General features: G+C 58.6%; 1 long non-coding RNA gene across 1 annotated transcript; it reads left to right on the top strand.

Moving 5' to 3' along the window:
- The first annotated feature begins 4887 nt into the window (after positions 1-4887).
- On the top strand, positions 4888-21753 carry LOC124971967 (uncharacterized). The gene is made up of 3 exons (XR_007106408.1): positions 4888-5287; positions 8926-10876; positions 17260-21753. It is a non-coding gene; the product is annotated as an uncharacterized LOC124971967 (long non-coding RNA).
- Positions 21754-22417: the final 664 nt, after the last annotated feature.

Raw genomic sequence — 22417 nt, 5'->3', positions numbered from 1 at the left:
CTCTGTCCCCACCCTGTCTGCCTCCCCTGGTCCTCTGTGAGCTTTGGTTGCTGACGTTCCAGTGTTTTCTGCTAGGAAAGCCCTGCTGCACCCAGCCATGCTTTTTGGATTTTTTAACAAACTGTCGCTCGCTGGTCATCAGTGTGTGCCACCAGCCCTTGAGCGCGATGGCCCGCACCTGTTGAGGTGGGAGGGGCAGCTGCAGGGAGTGGAGACGTCCCAGCCTGTGCGGGGACGGATCCTTTCACCTCTTTGCACGGGCTCTGATGGCAGGGGATGGAGATGAGGATGACCCGTGTCCCCTCTGCAGTCCACAACATTCAAACCACGAGAGGCGTTTTAAGCCCCTTCATGTTGAAGAATGATTCGAAAAACTCTGTGAAGACCCCATGGGACAGACCTCACTGCACCCTCACCCTCCGGACTCTCCTGTAAACGACTGTTTTGCCTCCTGCGTCTGGCTCCAGCAGATCCTGTCTGCGGAAAGTCCATCAGCAAGGATACCCGGGCTGGGGCCAGGCAGAGCTCAGGGAGACCTGGGGTTCAAGCTTCGGAGAGTCGCCTTCCCGCCAGGCCGCTGTTCAGGCAGGGAGAGAGGATGGAGCCTTCCGGGGAGGCTGAGAGGCGGAAGGTGGGCACGAGGGGTCCCTGCAGGAGGGCGGTGGGGGCTCGGCCGTGCCCGTGTTCTGAGACACAGGGTGCTCACTGAGTTAGGCTCTGCTGGTGTCTCTTGCTGTGTGACAAGTCACACTCCTCCACACGCTCGGAACAGCAGCTGAAGACAGCTGACATTTGTCACCTCCCGGTTCCTCAGGGTCAGAACGTTGGGGACAGCTTCTCCAGGGGCTTCCGGTTCAGGATCTGTGGCAGGCACGCTGAGGTCGGGCTGCAGCTTCACCCATGAGGCTGCTGGCCGGAGGCGTCAGTTCCTAGCCACGGGCTCCCGCCACATCCTGGCTGCAGAGATACCCTCTGTGAGGCGGCCTCTGAGCGAGAGGCTGGGGGAAAGGCCGCAGGCTTGGTGATCTGTATTGGAAGTGGCACAGCAGTCCCTGGGGTGTGCTCTTGGCCATGCACACTGAATCTGCTGTCATGTGGGAGGGGACAGCAGCGTCCTGGCAGGGGAATCCCTAGCGGCCAGTCACCCCAGGCTGGCATCTCCCCTTGATTCAGAGAGTATTTAGAGAGCCCCGCCAGGAGCCAAGCGCGCTCTTGTCTCTGGGAATTCGACAGGAAACAAAGTGGGCAAAGTCCCTGCCTCAGGGGCTCCTCCGGGCGCCGGGCACAGAGGGGACAAATGAACATGCAACACCTTGATCTCATCGATTCTAAGATGTATTTTGAATCTGAATATCTCGGCAAGTGCCATGCATCTGGGTTGAGGCCCTGTTGTGGTTTATTTGATGTTTCAGATTCTCTGCTCTCAGGGCAGGGTATGAGAGTCTCATTAAGAGGACGAATTGAAGAGAGTGAATGAGGGACTGTTAATGACCTCCAGGAGGGGGCTGGGTGTGGGACTAACAGGGTGTCTCCACCCCGGGGCTAGTCCCAGCTGCAGAGCGCTGGAGGGGCGACGGGGAGCGGGGGCGCCGAGAGGCTGATTCTGTCATCTGCCAGAGCTCCCATGGCTGACCCAAGGGACCCTGGGGGAGGCAGCCTTGAGAGGCCAGCCTCCTGGACGTGCACAGAGCAGGTGGAGAAAAGAGAGTCTCTGGGATGAGGAGGGTAACAGTCAGGAGAGGTGGCTCTGTGAGGTCGTGTCTGAGCAGACCTTGGGAACGTGGGGGAGGGGGCGAATGTTCTGGAAAGGGCTGGCCCTGGGGAGGTGCCAATGTGGGTGCAGGGGAGTCCCAAAGGAGCCTGGACAGAGCGGGCAGTGAGAAGTGAGCTGGGGATAAGTTCAGAGAGGAATGTTCTGGGCCAAGAGCAGGGTCTTGACACCACAGTGAGGAGTTTGGACTTGACTCCAGGGTGTGGGGACCCCTGGGGAATTTGGGTGGAGACGGGCCCCATGTGGTCCCCAGGGTTTTAACAGGAGTCCTGTGGCTGCCAGGTGGAAATGACCTGCAGGGGGAGAGAGGGGGCGGGAGCACCTGTGGCAACGCAGAGCAGAACGCTGCGCCCCAATTTCAGTAGAGATTTTTATGCGAAGTCCTTTGAATTCTGAGTGTTGGCTCGCTCGCAAGGTGGCCAGTGGGCCAGATGGAACCTGCCTGCTGGTGACTCCACGTTTGCTGGGACTGTGGTAACCAAGGACCACAGACTAGGTGGCTTAACCCACAGGAATTTATTACCTTATGACCTGAAGCCCAGAAGTCCCAGATCAGGGCTTGGCAGGGTTGGTTCCCTCCGAGGGCTGTGAAGGAAGGCGATAGCCCAGGTTCTGGCCCTGGCGGGTGGCGGCCAGCTTCCCCTCGTCTCCTGGCCTCTCTAAGAATGTTGGTCCTGTCCTCTGAGGGTCCACCCTAGTGACCTCATTATAACTCGGTCACCTCTGTCAAGACGGTATTTGGAAATGAGACGGCATCCTGAGGGTTAGGGCTTGCACTGAGGGGTGCAATCAGCGCACGACGGTGAGATGCCTGGAAAGGACCCCCGTCCAGCTGTTGGGGTGCGTGCTGCTGGCCGGCCATCAGGAAGGAGGTCTGGAGGAGAAGGGGTTTCCACAGGCCCTGGAGCGCTGCTGCTCAGGAAGGCGCTCAGTTCACCCCCCACCACCCGTGGCATTTCTGGGGTGGGTGGGCACGTCAGCCTGCGGTCGCGATGGCTCTTCTGGATTTGGGGGTCTCTCCTGGTCTCCAGCATTCAGTCTTGGCCCCTTCAGCCGAGTGGATCTGAAGGTTGACTCACGCCTTCAACACATACTTGGTGAGTGCTGTCCTGTTGGCAGTCAGACCCTGTCTGGACGCTGGGATACAGCAGTGGACAGGACAGAGCAGGGCCTCATGGAGCTGAGGGGGGACAGGTAGACAGAAGAGTCAAATGAAGAATTTGTTCATGGACGGAGGGGAGGTGAGAGCTACAGGAGATGCATTTATATTATGTAGAGTGGTCAGGGATGAGATCCCTGAGACGTTCAAGGAAACCCCAGAAGGAAAGGAGTTGGTCCATTTGGAGGCCAGGAAAGCAGTCTGGTGGCCAGTGACCGTCCTGCAGTGAGGTCTTGTCCATCATGCCCAAGGGATGACACTGGCCTGTGGTCCTCTGGTTTCTAGTCATGCTTGGTCCACGGGAGAGCCAGCAGGGGACCTCGGAGGGAGGCCTTGTCTGTCCCTGGACCCTTGCCACCTTCCACCACAGGCTGCCAGGCCAGCGACATCCTCGCCGAATCCCACACTGCCCTGAGGTTGTCCCTCAGCTTGGCCAGCCGCTTCTTTATGACACAATCCTCAGTTTATCCAGGGGGTCGTAGCCTGGTTCTCGTTGGGACCCTGACTGACATGCGTGCTGCAGCTGGGACGGCCAAGACCAGGAGATCTGTTCCCGGAAGCTGGAGACTCAAACCGCCTGAACCCCAATGCAGTCACTGGTGTTGGCGGTCACACCCGAGACCCTCCTCCGCTTCCATAGGTGAGTTAGTGAGTTTGGGGTCAGAGACAACCTGGTCCCCACAGGTGGCTGGCCAGGGGCGCCTGCTGTGTGCCATCCCCGGGCTGCTGGGACTGGCCGCGGGGCAGGAGATCACAGCCAGCTCCCAACAGGGAGGCAGCCCTTTCCTCACTGCTTTTCAAGCTCGCTGTGGGGCCCTTTCCAGTCCGGGGAAGATGGATGGTCCCGTTATCCGTGGCGCTCAGCAATAAATCTCGGAGTTGCGGCTGGCGCAAGCTCTCTCCCCGCCTCGCGTCTTCCGCTGGCTGCGATTCATCATGGTTAATCTTTCCTGTACCTTGGGGCGTCCTGCAGGGGCAGCGTGTCGTGGACTGGGGACCATTCCACTCCGCAGAGGCCGAGGGGAGGGGGCTGCGTGGGAAGGACGGGCTGGGCTGGGAGGGTCATGGCTCAAGGTGGGCTGGAGCAATGGCAGCTTCGATGGGCAAGAGAAGGAGCAATGAAGGGAGGTGACCCGCACAACCCTGGGGGACCCGTAAGCTCGGTCCACTTGCCAAAAAGTCTCCCAGGGAAGCAGAGAGACTTGATCCCAAACAGAAAAGAAACAGCCAGAGACTTCTCTGCCAAGGGAGCATTGAAGAATTTAATTCAGGATGAAATGTGTTCTTGTTTGTGTACAATTAATTTTCCTCCCAAATGAGGGGTTTTGTCTCGCGCTGGAGTGTTTCAATAGCAGCCGTGCAATTAGGGAGCAGCGCCTCTGGTAGCAGCGCGGCTGTTGGTGTTAACACGCTGTGGAGGCAAACCTCGCCTGGACTGGTTCCTGGGGCTTAGAAGGAAAACAAAGAAATGACACAAAGAGCGGAAGAAAACACCCCCAAATAGAGACTTGGCTCTTGCAGGGATGACATCACCTCCAAGTGAGCAGGACCCTGCCCCAGGCATGCGGGGCCCTGGGAGTCCTTGTCCCACCCCAGGGCGCTGTGACAAGGAGCACTTAGACGTTTCCAGAAACTGGAAACCAGAGTGGTGAGTTCAAAGGCCTGCAGAGGCCCGTGGGCGTGTGTGTGAGGGAAGCAGGGTGCCTGGATTTTCCAGCCGAGGTGGATTTTGCTAGCAAAGAAATTGATGGTTAATTCTCCAGTTCCTCTAAGGAGTGAAGACTTTTATTTTTCTTGAAACTTAGGGATCTCTTAATCGGACTCTTGTGGGTTTTTTTTTCCTTTGAATAAAGAGACAGTGTATTATGTTTGTGTTGCTGTGCAACAAGTTGCCAGGCAAGTAACAACTTAAAACAGTGACCATCTACCACCTCAGTTTTCTAAGGCAGAAGTCTGACATGGAGTGGCTGTTGCTGTCCTCAGAGTCTCACAGGCTGAACTCCAGATGTCAGCCGCGCTGTGGGGCTCCTGTGGGACCCAGAGAATCAAGAAAGGCCGACAAACTCAGGGATCCCAGAGATCAGGAGCTCAGGGGACATCCCTACGTTGCCGGAGGTGTTTCTGCCGCTTTTCGCCGCCTCGCTGTTTCTGATGAACCTACCGCACTGTTTGACCTCATGATCTCAGTCGTCAGTATGTGTCTGGAAAATTAAAAACGCACATCCACACTTCAGGGTGTTATTCCCACCAGCCTCGGCTTCAAAAGCCGCGAGATTGCAGGGACGGGTGGACAGGTGCGTAAACGAATAAGCGTATGGACACAGAGTGGAGCCCACGCTGCTCAAGGACACACAGAGGTGAGGCTCTACTGACCAAGCCACGGGGAGGGACCGCGAAGCACCATGTGACGGGGGAAGACAGACCCAGGTGGGGCTCCATCCACACGCAGTTCTAGAAAACTCAAAACCGCAGTGAAGGCGTGGCGGCTGCTGGCGGGGGTGGGGGTAGGCGGGGTAGAGGCTGGCTGACTGCCCAGCGGAAGGAGGCTGGTGGACTGTTCTGGCTCGCCATGGTCATGGTGGTTCCACGACTGCATACGCGTGTCAAAACTCATCAAAATGTCAACTTAGAATCGCCGACTTTTGTTGCGTGCAAGTTACGCCCCCAAAAGCTTATTTTTAAAAGTAACCTTATGTCATTATGCTAATGGAAAATCAGCGTTCCTTGCCAAAATAGCAGACAACCGTCAAAAGGAATCCACATATTTAAAAAGTGTTTGAAAAGAAAACAGACATCCCTGCTGCTGTGCGGGCCCCTTGGGGGCCACACTCTGGCTCTCTAGGCACCTGGTTCCGGCTGTGGGTCAACTCGCCCCACAGATGGCCAGGGCTCTACAGAGAATCCTGGGCATGAGGGTGGCATTTGCATCTGCTGTAGAGCCAGGTCAGTGTGGGACAAGGGCAGGAGTCAATTGGGAGCACGAGTCTGTGCCAGCTGGCACCCAGAGGTTTGGGGGTGAGGAGGGACTCCCTTCCCGGCCCCCTCAGAGACCAGGACCTCGAGCCTGCAGGCCTTTGCCTGTGCTGTTCCCTCTGTTGGGCTTGTTCTTCCTTCAGGTCTTCACAGGGCCAGTTCCTTATCACCCTTGGGGTCTCTGCTTAAAAGCTGTCCCCTCAGTTCAGCCTCCTCTGACGGCTGCCCCTCCCAACGCAGCCCCATCCTGGTTACCTTTCAAATCTCCGTGTATCCTGGCGACAGCATTTCGTAGCTGGCTTGGTTCCTGATTTCACTGAATGTGCACTGTCTCCCCCGCCGGGGGTGAGCCCCAGGAGCTTCGGGCAGGCCTGGCTGCCCCGTGGGGTTTCTCCAGAGTCCCAGATGGGGCCTGCCACATGGTCGGCTGCTTTAGTTTCCTACTGCCACGTGGTAAATCACCTGAGTGTGGCAGCTTGAAGCCACGTGCTCTTACGTGCTCCTGGTTTCTAGAGGTCAGAAGTCAGGGCCCTGCTTAGCGAGGTCCTGGACGAGGGTCTCACATGATTGTTGGAAGGGCTCCTTCCTCGTGGCTGCAGAACCCTCAGGTAACAGCAATTCTGGAGGCTTTTTTCTTTTTTTTTTTTTTAACAGAAGCATTTCCTTGCAATGTTCCTTGCCAACCTGTCTCCCCAGTTTTAGTGGTGTGTGACAGGCGGCAAAGTCTCTCGCAGTCAGCTTTTTTGCCACTGTGACCTAAAGACCTGACAAGAACCATGAGGGTTGGAAAAGTTTATTTGACTCTTGGTTTCAGAGGTCTCCGTCCATAGACCACCAACTCTGTAACTCTGGGCCAAGGTTAGGCCTAACGTCATGGCCGGAGGGTGTGGCTGTGGAAAGCAGCTCAGGATGGGGCCAGAAGGAAGCAGAGAGGCACTCTGCTCACCAAGGGCAAACGTAACCCCACAGGCACCAACAGGCACCAACACCCCGTCACCCACCTCCTGCGGCCACACCCTGCCTGCCTGCAGTTACCACCCAGCTAATCCACATCAGTGGATCAATCCAAAGCTTCTTGTATTGTCTCGCACACAGCTTTGGGGGAGGCCTCCTGTCTGAACCGTAGTCTCTCTTCCCTGGTTTTGGTGGTGGCGTGATTCCTCAAGGGCCGTGGGTGAGCATCTCTCTGGCTGCAGCCCTCTCCCTTCAGGGAAACCCTGGACTCTGGTAAAGGGCGTGCCTGATCAGATCGGGTCCTCCGGGGTTCATCTCCCTTTTGATCACAACTGTTCCGGGACCTTAATCACATCTGCGAAATCCCTGTACCTCTGCCACCGGCTCACAGGAGTAAGATCCAGTCCTTTTCACGAGTGCCACCCCTCACGGGGGAGGGCGAGTCTGGACTCTTCGGGCCGCATAGAGAACGTGGTGCCCACGCAGGCCCTCGATGCATCTGTGGCGTGGGAAAACACCTGCCCGCCCACCTGCCTTACCTGTTCACACTTTCCTTTGCCCGGAATCCTCCCCATCTTTCTGTCTCGCTGCCATCTTGGCTTGTCAAATTTCATTTATCTTCTGAGACCCCTCAGATTCCCTTCCCAGTCAAGACTCTCCCGCGGTCTGGGGCCGGTGACGAATCCTCACTCCCTGAGGCCAGGTGGCTTCTCAGGTTTCAGCATTTTTTGGCAGGGACGCCTGTGTACGTTTGTGTGAATGGGGTCAGGTGGGACACAGGTGATCAGGGACGCTCTTCTCTGCTCCTCCCCTGACATCTGCCCCCTTTCTCCAGCTGCAGGGATGGCCTGTATTAAGAAACAAGCTAGCCTGCATCTTTCTGTCTTTAAATTCCTACATTCCCAGGACACCACAGAACCCAGCACACACACACACTGCTGGATCCCGAATGTCCCCTGAGGGCCTGAAGGCTTGGTCCCCAGTCTCTGCTGCTATCGGGAGGAAGTGGAACCTTTGGGAGGTGGGGCCTACGGGGAGGAAGTGAGGTCATGAGAGGAAGTGCCTTCGACTGGGCACTGGGACCCCAGCCCCTCCTCTGTTTCCCGTCTGTGCCCAGCTGCCTGGGGAGCGACCTCCTCTACTGCCCTCCACTGTGACCCGCTGCCAGGCCCTTGGGGCTCCCGCTCTGCCCTCCCCTGCAGCCTGTCCTCTGTGGGGCCAGAGCTACCTGTCAAATGACACCCCAGCAGCTTCTCCCAGAGGAGGCCCCAGCAGCTACCCCAGCCCCAGCCCAGATGTCTCCCACCTGGAGCTGTGAGAAGCCACAGCCTGGCTTTGCTCCTCCTGCCCGCGACTCTCTCCTGCTCCTCTCCTCGGCTCTGATCCTCTGGTCTCCTGCTCTTCCCAGGGCAGGCCAGCTGCTCCCCATCTCCGGGTCTCGACACCTTCTCCGCTGCCTCCTGGCTGGTCCTTTCCCAGCATCCACGGCCACAGCTGCTCACCTGGACACTCGCTCCAGTGCCCGCCTCTGGGCGAGGCTGTGCTGGCCGTCCCTGACAGTCACAGCCGCCCACCCCCAGCCCAGCCCCCACCCCGTCCCCTCCAGAGGCCTTCCCGCCATCTGTGTACTGTATGTTCTTACGTGGCCTTGGGTTAGATTCTTCCAGAAGCCCGCCCTGAGCCTGGGTGTGGTTGATAGTCAATCTGAGTTAATAAACCGCGAGAGGCTCTGGCAGGAGAGCAGGGAAGTGGGCCAGGAAGGAAAAGACCCAGGGGACCGCTGTGGGCGGAACAGGTCCCCAGGGACGTGCAGGAGGGTGGGGGTCTGCCTCTGCCAGCTCTTGCCTGCCACTCAGGGCTGCTTGCAGGAGGTCACTGCAGCCACACAGGCTGAGGCTGCAGGGTCAGTGAGGAGCCGCTGCGGGCACGCTGATGAGGACTGGGGACGGAGGCAGCCCGATGGCGGCTGTGGCCCTTGCTGTCCTGGGCTGTCACTTGCTTCTTGGCCCCTCTGTGGACAGGAGCTCCCCCCGGGGTCTTCACCTGCTTCATTTGCTCTTTTCAGCAGGCCCAGTGACTGCATGGTGCCTGCGCCCCGGCCCTCCTGTAACATGCGGGTGAAGAACGGAGCCTCGTCCTTGCTGGTCAGGCTGCTGAGCTGGCTGGGAGCCTGTCAAGACCCGCGCTTAGAGGAGGTGGTGTGATGGCTGGGACAGACCTGGCCCTCTGCTGCTCCCAGGCAGGATCTGAAGCCCGTGGCTCCCCTTTGAGGCCAGGTTGGCCTTCGCAACAGCAGCAGTGCTGGGGACATGCTCAGGCCCAGATAAAAGCTCCTGTTTCACCCAGTGCTTCCTGAGGCTTCTGGGGAGACCCTTGAAGTGGCTGCAGCCATGAGCCCTGTTGGCAGCTGTGGCGGTCATAGTCCCAATCACCGCGGACTTCCAGCTCGGTGGACCATCAAGAGCCCAGGGATGGCTCCTGAGCGCAGTCTCCGGGGACAGGATTGTTTTGGAAACGGACCTACCTGCTTTGATCAGGAGAAGAAAACATCGGATACGTGGATTTTTATTTCTTTGTTAGTAGAAAAGTTGCTGTCATTTTGTAAATTGTCCATGTGCTGAGACCCCAGCGACAGGGACTCCTGAGGCCATCTCCAACCCTGAAGGCAAAGGTTCCATCTCTGCATCTCCAGAACCTGCACGGGGCCTGGCACCCATCACAGGGTATGCAAACAGTGTCTGTGCCCCTCTCAGGTCGGGTGACCGGGAGCCAGGCCCACTGGCCTAGAGGATGTCGCACAGTCTCAAGGAGTCTGAGTGCTTCCCTGGTTGGATTCAGGCCGAACGCTGTCAGCAGGAGGCTCAGGCTGGCTCAGAGCCGAGGGAGGCTCATCTGTCACCACGTCCCTGGGATGTGAGGTTGGGGCCCTTGGTAGGGTGCTGTTCTTCTGTAGTTAAGGACACTTTTCCCTTTTGAAATTGCCAAGTAGCGTAGGCTGCGGTGACACTTTGGGACCCTGTGGCTACCCTATTTCCCCAAATCTTCCCCCAGGGCCTTTGGCTTCCTCTGATGGTCCACACCAAGCACTGCATTCAAGGCTGCAAGTGTGATTTTCCATCGCGGTCAGGCTGCGTGAGCTTGGTGGCAGCCTCCGCCCCGCAGCCTCCCTCCCGGTCATACTTCAGTATGGTTATGGACTCTGGGTTCTCTTTTGCTCTGCTACTATGATTTCTTCAGGTTCAAACATCCTAAATTTGGCCAGTGTGAGCCCCTTTCTTCCAGCATATTCCCTAACTGGTGCCCGTCACCCGGGAGCACTTCCTAACTTTCGGGCACGTGATGGAGTCTGAGGACCACGTCAATATCATGAAAGACAAATGAGGAGGGGGCATAGTTCCAGGAGTTGATGGTGACCACTGAAGGGCGTGACCAGTCATCACGTGACCAGTCAACCACAGGATTCCAGGATTGAGGGAAAGACTCTGAATCTGGACGTTAAGCATCTTGAGGTTAAGATGGTTTGGAGACTGAGTAGCAAATTGTTCTGTGAGGACGAGCACACGGACATACTCCGGTGTGAGATGCAGTCATGCGCTGCATAATGACGTTCGGGTGAATATGAAGAGCCACATGCGTGGTGGTGGTCCCGGGAGACCATAATGCAGCCGGAGGATTCCCGTTGCTTGGTATTTTTACTTCACTTTTTATATGTTTAGATGTATGAATACCACTGCGTGACAGTCGCGTGGGGTCTTGTGGCCCAGAACGCGCCGGGCAGGTTCTCACCGAGGAGCGGTAGGCCCTACCACCCAGGACACCTTAGAGGACGCGGGCACCGTGAAATCCGCTCACGATGTTCCCCAGGATGTATTTCTGTCACTCGGTGACACACGACTCTATCAGGTTGTTTGTGCCATATTCTCAAATGGTTTCGCCAAAAAAGGGACCAGCACACACACGCCTTATAAATAACACAGAGAGACCCGAGCAAGCGCGGCGGCGTCTGCGCGGAGGCAGAGGTAAAGGGAACGTGTGCTGTGGGGCTCACTGTGCTGCTCTCCAAATCTCCCTGTAGCTTTGACATTTTCCACAATGATAAGCTGGGGAAAATAAAATAAAACAAGCCAGACAGGAAACAGGTAGTGAGGCCCGGGACGCGCCCGGGACTGTCCTGTGACAGTTCTGCTGCCGCTGCTGCCTGGGTGCCACACGGAATCAATGTTTTTCCCGGCTAATGACAGATTTGAAGAGCACTTTCCTCTCTGCCCTGCAGGAGAAGGGCAGCGTGGAGGGAGGAGGGAGGGAGGGAGCCTGGGAGCAGGGGCAGCCTCTGGCCCGTCCCAGCCTCTGGCCAGTCCCATCCTCTGGCCCCGCCCATCCTCTGGCCCCTCCCATCCTCTGGCCCCTCCCAGCATCTGGCCCCTCCCATCCTCTGGCCCGTCCCACCCTCTGGCCCCTCCCATCCTCTGGCCCGTCCCACCCTCTGGCCCCTCCCATCCTCTGGCCCGTCCCACCCTCTGGCCTGTCCCAGTGGGCAGGAACTTTCGTCTATGTTTTTCACCCATTTCCAATAATAACCTTTAAAAGACAAGAAAACCGAGGCTTAGGGGAGTCACACACCCATTCGTTGGCCACAAATAAACACGGCTCATCTCAGGTATCGATGCCAAGGACCAACCCAGTGAGCCACATAGAGAGAGCGACCAGGGCTGCCCGACCAGGGGAGCTCTGAACCTGGGGTCCACCTGCGTTAGGAAGGAAGCTTTGCAGCCGGAAGGGTCACGACCTGGGGGCTGACACGTCGGGAGGGGTGCCCTGGGCCCTCACCTGGGCTGGTGTGGGTGCAGAGCGTGGTCTTGGAAACAGCGATGGCCCTTTCCTAGGACACCACCTGGCTGTCCCGTCTCCACCAGGGAGCCCCCCCCCTTGCCTCACAGTGAGCATGGAGGCCCCAGGCCAGGCCGTGCTGGTGAGCCGCGGGTGGTCAGTGCGGTTGGTCTGGGTGCAGCCCTGACCCCTGGGGGCCCAGAGCTCCATACGCCCAGGGGCTGCTTCCTCAAGTGAGAGGCTCTCCAGAAGGTCTCTGTCCTTCCGCTGCGTCTGGAGGGCACGGGCCCTGGCGGCGTGTGAAGACGGATGCTGTATTTCCCTGCGGGAGGGTGGGGGGAGCACACCCCCAGGACCCCTGCCACCGTGGGAGGAAAGGACCCTCCTGCCACCTGAAGGGCGGCCAGGACCCTTTCTGCTTGGGCTGCAATAGAGACAGAGGCACCTGGCCGTGAAGGCCATGCCACCAGCTGCTGTCCCACCCGGGCACCTTGGGATCGGCTTCCCACGTGGACAGAGACTAAAATAGGAACCAAATCAACATCTCAGACGGAAAAACGCCTTGATGAACCAATTAAAATGCAAACTCTCTTGATTGTCTGAAGCTTGGGAAATGGTTTTCACTCCAAGGCTGGGACGTTGGCGGCCCCGACCCGGTCTAAACGTCTGTCATGGACGCAGGAGATATTTGTCCAGGGCCCACAAGGTGCCAGGCCCGTCTCTGAGTCTGATCATGAAGTGGTGGGAATCGGTCAAAGAGGCGCTGGTCACAGAGACCTGGGACAGGTGTGATCCCCGTCATACTCTGTGGGATCTGTCACCTCCTGAGACTCAGGTGCCCGCAGGAGGGAAGGAGTCAGCTGTCTTTTGCCCAAAGAGAGGGCTAAGCATGGTGGGGGGTGGCTGCAGAGGTGTGGTGGCAAATCAGGTCTTTAGGAAACAAACACACAAACCCAGGCTCGATCTGCAGTAGCCTTCGATGTCTTGGTGTGAACAGCACCAGTGTGGCTGATTCCAGGCTGAGGGCTTAGCCCCAGCTGGCAGGGCGCCTGAGCCGCTCTCCACTGGCCTTCAGAGCCGGCCCCCCGCACTCCACAGGCGGATTCACAGCAGATGTGGGCGGAGGGCCCTGGACCTGGCAGACTGGGACCATTAACCCAGAAGAAGAGGGGAAGGAGAGAACCAGCAGGAACGAGAGGAAGCAACCCGGAGACCTGAGGCTCAGCCGCAGGCGGCCCAGGAGGCTGAGGCCTGGGGCCTTTGGAAAACTGCTCTTGATCAGGCTGCGAAACCCAGACCTGGAGGGAGGGAGGGTGACTGTGGTCCTGACGTTATCAGAAGAATCTTGGGAAAGGTCAGCATGTGATGCACCTTTAGTCACCTAAGAACAGAGGCACAGTGACCACGGGGAACTTAGGGCCGCTGGACGGGCCACCAGAGTGATTTCGTCACGTTCTGTTTTACTCTTCTACCTGGAGTCCTTGTCCAGCCCTCTCCCAGGGAGGTGGCAAGAGCGGAGGGTGACGGCAGGGACCTGAGCAGACGCCCACCACCCAGTGCTGACGGTGCCTGTGGCCGCGTGTGCGACCTCTCCGTGCTCGGCGTCCTCGTCTGCAGTGATGGGACGGTGGTAGCCTCTTTGGAGGAGGAAGTGATAATACAGGGAGGCCCTGAGCGCAGGGCCCAGGCTTCGTGAGCCTCCTGGAAATGTTTGCTGAGTGAATCACAAAGCAAGTTTGAAACTTCAGTTCCCAGCACTATTGGACTTTCCTCTGGGGGCTTTTCTCCCCCCGCCCCTCTCTCGGCAGTACTTGGGATTGAACCCAGGTGCTCTACCATGGAACTAGCACTTTTTAGTTTTTATTTTGAATTTTGAGACAGGGTCTCACTAAGTTGTTGAGGCTGGCCTTGAACTTGTGATCCTCCTGCCTCAGCCTCCTGAGTGGCTGGGATTAGAGATGTGTGCCACCCTGTGTGGCTCAAAGGCCTTTTCCTCTGTACGAGTCGTCCTTGGGTGACGAGGACGTGTCTGCACACGATGTGCCAGGTGTGTGTACCTGTGGTGGTCCTTGCTGGGAGGGCACCATGGCGACGTGGGAGGGGCTCTGGGGACCCGACGCAGCCTGGGGCCAGGGAGTGGGAGTGATGAGAGATGCAGAAGAACCCCAGGGAGGTGCTGCTCCCCAGACCTGACAGGGGACTGGGTGACTGAGGTCATGGGTGGAGGACCAGGTGGGGCAGTTCCTGCCAGGGTCCCCAGGTGGCAGGGGGCCTGGTCAGTCCAAGCCAGCGGGGAGGCCAGCGTGGCCAAGGTGAGCAGAGACCACGGTGACCCTGTGGAGGAGGGTCCTGTGTGGGGCGGGACCTGAGGCAGGGCTGGAGCAGCCGCTGGTCTGCAGACCCAGCCTGAGGCACCTGCTGGGCTCAGAGCCTTGGCTGCACAGGAAGCTCAGATTCCACGGGGTCCCTGGGGACCCGGGGACACTCCTGTTCCTCCCTGCAGGTGACTTTGTGGCCAGCCGATGTCCCTGCAGCGTGGGGAAATGACAGAAATTCCTCGTGGGGAACGAGGAACTTTCCCGTCCCAGCTGCTGGTGTGGGACGGAGGGCGATTTCCTAAGTAGTCCGAGTGGCACTTGGAGTAAAGAAGCCCCAGCCACCTAAGGTGAGCCAGGGCGGAGTCAGTGACACGGGGACAGCTGTGGATGAGCCCGGGCCGAGGCGCGGCCATGGTTCCAGGGCCGCCCTGCCGCCTGGCGCCGCTCCCTGCCCAGCAGGCAGGACGTGGCTTCTGGGCACCGAGACCCTCAGTCACGTCTTCCTTGTCGGGGACCCAGATGTGCCTGTGTCCTCAGGTTCTGTCCTCCCGGCTGCGGTTTTCCCTGGGAAAAAAAACCTCTTTCTGGGAAGAGCTGGCTGCTGGCCTCTTCCCTCCCTGCCCTGAGGACAGGCCACCGTCTCTGTCAGTGGTCAGTTGTCCTCCTCCGAGGGTCCTGATGGCGTCTCTGAAAGTCACGGCCCCCGAGGAATGACCCAGGCCTGGACCCACTGCGGGAGTCCTGGGGCCTGAGTCCCTCTCTGCAGGGTGGCGCCTGCCCGCACCCTGGGACGGCCTCCATGTGGCCACTCCTGTCCGTCACTCTTGGGTCTTGCTGTGACATGTGCCCTTTCCAGTCTCCCGGAAGCCTGTGACGATGCTGCAGTGACGACGCCTCGTCCCCTCCGTCTCCCCCCTAGCCGTCGCCCTGATGGACGCTCGGTGACAAACCCACCCGCACACCACGTGGCGAGGGAGGCTCCAGGTCAAGTTGCTGGTGGTGAACAGCAGGTCCAGACTCAGACCTGCTCTGCTCGGCTCAGCGACCGTCGGGAGAACCAGCCGGACTCGGGCTTGGCGGCGGCCACGGCTGCTCCGCACCGAGGTGAACCACGGAGTCACGGGAGCGGGGCCAGGAGGTCACGCTGCCCCTGCTCCTCCCGCCACCCGCCACTGCCCATCCAAAGGAGCTGGAGTCTTTGTGACGGTGAAGCGTCAAAGGTCCTGTGTCCTCAAATTAGTGTCACAGAACCAGGAGCAGAGCTAGGTGACTGAGGCCCCAGGTGTCCCTCCTCCAGCAGCAGGAGGGACAAACAAGACCCAGATGCCAGTGTGGGCACCTGTCCTCGTATCCTGAGGACCCGTGGAGACCGAGAGGAGGCTGGCCAGCGCTCTGGAAATCCGGGCTATACAGACCCCGTCCCCCGACCCCCCGGCCTCAACCATGGCCCAGCCTGCGGGCGCTGCCATAGCCCACGGGTCCCCCTATGGCTCCCGCGAGGGGCTCCTAGGTTCAGGCATAGTGGGAACAGTGGGTCACCTGTCACTCAAAGTCCTGGCGCGAGGTGCCCTGTTCACGTCCCAGCCCTGCCACCTGTTCCGGGAGACGGGTGGACCCAGGGCTTCAGTTTCCTCGTGGATAAACCACACGGTCCCTGTGACCCTCTTGGTGTGACTGAGTGCAAGGTAAAGGACCCGGGAGGGACGCTGCTGCGACTGGCTTCCCGCGGTGGGTCTCGAGCCCAGGGCGTCTGAGCGAGTCCCAGGGGAACCAGCCTCAGCCAGAGGGAGGAGCAGGGAAGAGGCGCGGCCTCCAGTGGGAGGTCCTGACACGCCTCTCAGTGGCTCCGACCTCTGCAGGTGGCCGGCCCTCTCGCTCGGGGACACAGGCCTGCCGTCCTTCTCCGCGGGTTGGTTGTGCTGGTGTGCTGGACTGGACCCCGAGAGTCAGGCTCCTCCCTACCCCCCGCCCCGGGCCGAGCCCCGAGTTCACCGGGACTGGGTGGGAAGGAGCGCTCGGGGAGGACTGGGTGGGTCTAAGCCGCCTGTGGCGTCCTCACCTTCTCAGGGGCTGGTGTGTGGCATGTGGTCAGGTCCAGCCAATGATTTGGGAAGCTTTATTTTATCTTTGCAATGCTAGGGATTGAACCCAGAGCAAGGGCTCTGCCTCTAAGCTGTCCCCCCAGCCCGGGGAGTCTTTGGACAGGTGGCTTCTGGGGTCTTTATTTAAAGAGACACGTGAGAAGCAGTTCTCCATTTCATATTTTCTGATCATCTTCATGGTTCTGAGAGGATGTGATGTCAGGTGATGTGGCAGCCATGTTGTTCCCATGAGGACACAAGACAGAGGGCGAAGCCTGTGCAGTGAGGGCAGGCGAACAGAAGCTCAGTGCCATCGGGAGCCCGTGCTGAGGGGCCCAGCAGTGGGCTGGACACTCATGGTGACGGCCCTTTCCTTACTGCTGTGTTTTCACTGTGAGAAGGACATACCTCCTGTGCTCCCCACCTCTGTCTGCAGGTACCAAGAGGTACCCAGGTGTCCTTGGCCTCCAGATAAGGCCTCCCCTTCCTTGGCTCACATGTTAACTGACAGGGCCAACAGAAGTCCCACAACTGTGTGACCCTGCAGACCCCCCACCTTCCTGCTCCTCAACACCAAACCTCACCAGCACATTCCGCCCGAGGTCTTTAGAATGAACCTCCCAGGGAGGCCACATGGAGCCCGGGGCTCCTGGGTCCCCTGCATCCCCAGCGTCATCTCGTCCCTGAAGGTGCAGCGGGAAGGAGGCCGAAGCCCTCCCCCTCTGGGGCACGCCCTGCCGCTCTCTTCTCCTGGCAAGCGTGACCGCTGTCTGACTCACGTCTTTCCCAGGATCCCAGATGAGACTGTCGCAGTCCAGGTGTCCTGAAGCAGGGCCTGAGGCCGAGGGGAGGCTCCTGCTTCAGGGGAGCTGTGCCCCGGGGTGGAGCCACGAACAGCTGGCCGCTGCCTCACGGAGGCCTGGCCATCGCCCGGTGGCGTGGGCCGTTGCTCTCAGGCTGTGGGGGACGGTGGCCGGGACTGCAGGTGAGGGTGGCGGGAGGCCTCTTGCTGTCACTCCTCCTGTCTCCTGTCCTCCCTGTCCAGCGTTCGCTCTTCAAGGAGCCAGCTCCCGGGTGCCGCAGGCGGCCTCGCCTGGTGCCCTCCGCAGTGCTGGGAAGCCGGCCCCGCGCTGCCCTGTGAATCGCCATTTAAGTGTCTGTGCTTTTCTTTCTCAGTCCAGGAAACGAGCGCGGGCCCTGCGGCCAGTCTCGCCGAGCGTTGTGAAGCGCAGGACCGTCTGCCCTGCCGGGCACACCAAGGTCACTGGGACAGCCTGGGTTGGCAGGCCCTGTACCTCAGGAAGGGCTCAGCCACGGCTCCTGCTCTGCCCGAGAGTGGCCCTGGCCGCCTCCTCTCCAGGCCTGGGCTCCTCGCCCAGGGATTGAACCCGGAGTGCCTAACCATTGAGCCGCATCCCCAGCCCTTTTTGTGTTTTATTAGAGACAGGGTCTCGCTGAGTGGCTTAGAGCCTCTCTGAGTCGCTGAGGCTGGCTTTGGACTGGAGAGCCTCCTGCCTCAGCCTCCCGAGCCGCTGGGATGACTGTGCCACCACCCGTCTTGCCTCATCCTTCTAGTCAGGGCACCAGGCCGACTGTTGATGTCAGCTCTGACAGGCGGGGCGGAGGCCATGGCTGGAGAACCTGAGGCCAGGCCGTCTTGAGCCAGGTTCTCCGTGGAGTGGGGATGAGCTTGCTGGGCTCGACGGTCCCAGGCCCCTCAGGGTCTGCCTTTCCCAGACCAGGGAGTTTCCCTGAGGCCTGCGGGAGGTGACAGCAAGGGCTGGCAGTGCAGGCCTGGCGCCCCTCCTGTCCACCCAGGGGCACGGTGCCCCTGACTCCTCGCGGCTGCTGCACACCAGGGAGTGAAGTGCGAGACCCCGAGAAGGTTGCACTCAGCACGGTGCGTGCACAGCAAGAGGCCCCTGTGCAAAAACAGGGACCTGACAAGTAGCGCGACGCCGGTGGAGGCTGCGTGTGCCTGTGCTGGCTGCATCCACACGGCACACGCAGCGCGGTCTGCCCTGATCTGTCCTCATTTACAAGTGGCTTCAGGGACACGCTGTGGTGAAGTGACTGTTTCCATGGGACCCGCTGTTCTGGCAGCCCCCCAACACGGAGCCTAGGGCTGAATCCGCACAGGAGACCAAGCGTGCAGGAGGTAGGCCGGGAGGCACTGTGTGGCCCTCGGCCATACCTTCCACTTAGACACTCCAAACTGTAGATTAAAGTTTTCTAAATGAAAAATAATTTTTATTATAAAAGACACAAATACCCAGCATAAAAATAAAGGATCCCCCAAGTGCCGCATTGGGGCGTTTCAACTGGAACTGAGAGTCCTGAGAGATGCATGGACCTGTCTTTGTCATACAAAGACCCATCCGCGTCCCCTGCTGACTCTAGAGGGAAGCTGAGTTGGGCATTCAGGGCTTAGCTTGGTCCCCTCCCAAGGGGCACAGGGACAGCGATCATTTCTGGTTGCCATGATCCACTTCTCCTCCCTGAAGTAGCTGACTTCCTTTGGGAGTCGCTGGAGTGATTCCGGGGACACCACCTGCCAGGAAAGCAGAAGGCAGGCCCCTGAACTTCCAGGCGGGTCTCTGCTGCTGGAGGTCAAGTACCTCGATGGCACGTGGCCTGCCTGCTTGCCCAGGTGAGGACGTTGCTGGACACGCCTGCAGGGCCAGCTCTTCCTAGGACGCCTCCTTGGAAGCTCTCCCTCAGGGGGAGAAGACAGGGTCTTGGTGAGGTGACCTTTGGTCACTCGGAGGGTAACTGTAGGTGGTGCAGAGCAAACCCCCTCAGGCTGTCTGAAGGAGCCAGGAAGCGGGAGGGGACACCCAGGCTCAGGAGACCCACACCTGGGAAACCTTCAGGACACCAGGCCTCTGTTTTGTCCCCTATCCTCGGAGCCTCATGTCCCCTCTGGCCATTTGCTTCATTCCGTCCTTCTTTCTTCCTGACTGAGGACATGGCTGAAAAATGGCGGCTGCATGGTCTCCAAACACATGTCAGTGACCTGACTCTGACTGGCCCTGAGCAGGTCAGTGCTCTGTCCTCACCCAATCCGCTGTGGACAGGAGTTCGGGTCACCCTTGGCTGCCGGAGGCCACTCCTGTGAGTGCGGAGGCTGTAACCCGACAGGATGTCAGGATGGCGTGCGTGTCTCAGGCTGGCCACGAGAGCCCTGAGGGTCAACCGTGCTCGCCCCTCGCTCCCTGGACAGGGAGAGTCCACCAGCCCGAGTCAGGGGGTGGACACAGAACTTTTAATAAGAAGCTCTTCTGGGAAGTGCTGGGGAGAAAGACAACCCCTGGTTCTTACCGAAGAGTCCGCTTCCCTCTGCGAGGAGCCTGATTCATGGCGCTCAGCAGACACCGTCCATCTTACCTCGCGGGGGTCTGGGGCAAGGGTTTTCACAGGCCGCTTTCCAGGCTAGCCCTGGGGAGCAGAGAGGCCTCAGGAGGGAAGGAGTCTCCCTCCCGGCCCCAGGGAATCCCGCAGCCGTGAGGGAGCTCTGGGGGCTCCGGAGATCAGGCCCCATCTTCATCCAGAGAGAGGGCACACGGGGCCCGGTGTGGTCAGCCCAGGAGGCTGGCCCTGCACACCTGAGGCCCTGGTTCCACTCCCCAGCACTGCAGGGAAAAAAAAGCAACAAAATAAATAAAATAAAATAGAGCAGAGCAGCCCCGGCTTTCCCAGAGCAGACCCCATTTCTGTATTTTCTTGGTCTCCTTTTCAGTCAGGACTCTATTATTTTCTTTCATTTGAATTTATTGAGATAGTCACAGACCATAGCATTCACCATTTGAAAGGGTGCAGCTCAGTGGTTTTTAACACTCACAAGGCTGTGCAGTCGCCACCACCAAATCCAGAATATCCGTGGCACCAAAAAGAGGCCCCATGCCCCGGCCAGTCGCTTCCCAGCTGCCCCCACAGGTAACCACGGCCTTCTTGGCTCTGGGGAGCTGGCTGCTTTGGACACTTCACGTAAATGGAATCCTGTGCCACGTGGCCTGTGCTGGCTTCCTTCGCTTGGTGCACTGTTTCCAGGGTCGCCTGTGTTGCGGCCTGAATTGGCCCTTCCCTCATCAGGGTAGCAGAACGTGCCATTGTAATTCTTTTTGTTTCAGTAAAGAGCACCTCGTCCATTTTGGTTTTAATTGAGGAACATTTCAAATCACTATAAACCAACAAATGGGCTCTGGGATCCCCTCGGGGGTCAGGGAGCCGGAGCTGAGTTGAGCAGGGAGTGTTATTTTTTAAAATTTACCGGGGATTGAAGCCGTGGTGTAACCACTGAGCCACATCCCCAATCCTTTCGACATTTTTGTTTAGAGACAGAGTCTCGCTAAGTTGCTCAGGGCCTTGCTACGTTGCTGAGGCTGGCTTCGAGCTGGCGATCCTCCTGCCTCAGCCTCCCGAGCCCCTGGGATTGCAGGCCTGTGCCATGCACCACTGCGCTGAGTTCATTACAGGGTTATTTTTGAGGACTGACTGAACGGATCTGAGGTGAGGCTGGAAGGTACCAGCTCATGGAACCGGATGGAAGAACCTGAGTCCTGCTGTTGCCTGACCTGCAGAAGTTTCTTGGGGAAGGTGCTGACGGGGCTCACTCAACCATCAGTCAGAACCCAGTGCCCAGAGGCAGACGGCCTCCTGGGATCCCAAGGTGACCTGTGCCAGGCCTCAGGGGGCCCACGGGACTCTCTTTTCGGGAATCCTGGCTCCTGTGTGTCCTTGGCCACCATGCGACCTCAGTCCTGCCTTTGCAGGTGCTTGACCCCAGCCGACCTGTCCTCCCTGGGGACCTGATGACCTTCGTGCATCCACCTAGTGCTGTCTGGACTACAGGACGCTGCAGATAGGTCCATACGGCCATGAGCAGAAAGGAAGGGCTTCCTCCGCTTCCTCCTCCGCCACCTGAAGTGCCACGGGTCTTGCCCTTCTCGGGAACCCCAGGACCTGGAGCAAGCTCTCCGCTCCCTCTGGTCTTTCTCCTCTGAAGCAGGGCTTAACGATGCCTCCAGAGTTACCAGAAGTAATATTTGACCGTCGTCAATTTTCTAGGTAGAGAGGGAATATTGCTTACAAGTGCAATCAATGAATTGGATTTCACCCACAGAAATGGTGCTTCTCTGCTTGGGAGGTGTGAGGAGAGAGTGAGTGACTGAGCACCCAGGGCAGGGTCCAGGGAGGTCCGCGAGATGTCACCTCATCTCCTCCAACAGGATCGAGGCCCTGTCCTGGTCCTGATGCTGACCCTCTGGCCCTCTGACTCAACCTTGCCCAGAGTCCTTGGTGCCGAGGTCACCTGCTCAGCCTAGTATCACAGATCAGGCCACAAAATACACATTTTTTGAGATTATTTCTTCCTAAAATTTCCTAGGTTTGTTTTTCTTTTTTCTTTCTTTCTTTTTTTGTTTGAGACACAGCATTTAATTCATTTAGAAATTTGGAATTCCACAGAAAGGGAACGTGAGGGTTTTCTTTGCACTCACCAATAGTGGGGGCCCAGGCTAACAGCAGTGTGGGGGTACCAGCTTTGAAAACCAGAGGTGGTTGATGAACCCCTCACACCCCTGGAGGGTCTGGTGAAGATCATTTCTCAACCTCCTCAGCTGAAGAAGAGCCATAAAGAACCAAACCTGCTTCAAAAGGCACTTGACAAGGTATCAGATCCATCAAGGCAACTGAAGTAACATTTTTAATAAAAATTCATCTTGAGCTAAAATTTCTTCCCTATTGAATTTGTCTTTTCTGCAGCAGGCAGTTGTCCCTGAGGCAGATAATCGTGACCTTGGATGACAGGCCCCACATTCGCTGTGAACTGACTTTTCCCCTTTGCGGCCTCGGAGACCCCGGGGAGCGAGGCACCCCTTCGGCCTGGTGTGGGGAGGGGGCTGTCCTCCCATGAATCTTCCAGCAGGAGAACACCCACCTCCCCAGGCCTTTTCCCCTTGAGGCCTGAGCTGAGGTCTGGAATGGAGAGGCTTCCTCCTCCCTGTCCCGTGCTTGGCCCCAAGGGACCGTGTAGGGGACTTGGATCATCGGGTCGAGGTGGCCCGACTCCCGGCCCTGTGCCCAGCCCTGCTCATCTTTCAACCAGTCCCACGGCCTCCCTGAGGTGGCAGCTTCAGAAGCACCGAAGACCAAGACTTGGATCTGACGGGATTAACCCCACACCCGATCCCCCGTGTCCGCCCTTCGGGGTCCCCGGCACCAGCAAGAAAGCACCCCAAACGCAGCCGCCAGTGGGTTCCAGTGATGAGTCTGGGGCTGGGTTTGATTTTAGCAGCAGGCCTTCACCGGCACAGGTGGTTCTGAATATTTCCTC

Source organism: Sciurus carolinensis, chromosome 2, assembly GCF_902686445.1.
Source record: "Sciurus carolinensis chromosome 2, mSciCar1.2, whole genome shotgun sequence".
Lineage (NCBI taxonomy): Eukaryota > Metazoa > Chordata > Mammalia > Rodentia > Sciuridae > Sciurus > Sciurus carolinensis.
Note: the sequence above shows the minus strand (reverse complement) of the source record. Positions and strands in the feature narration are given on the sequence as shown.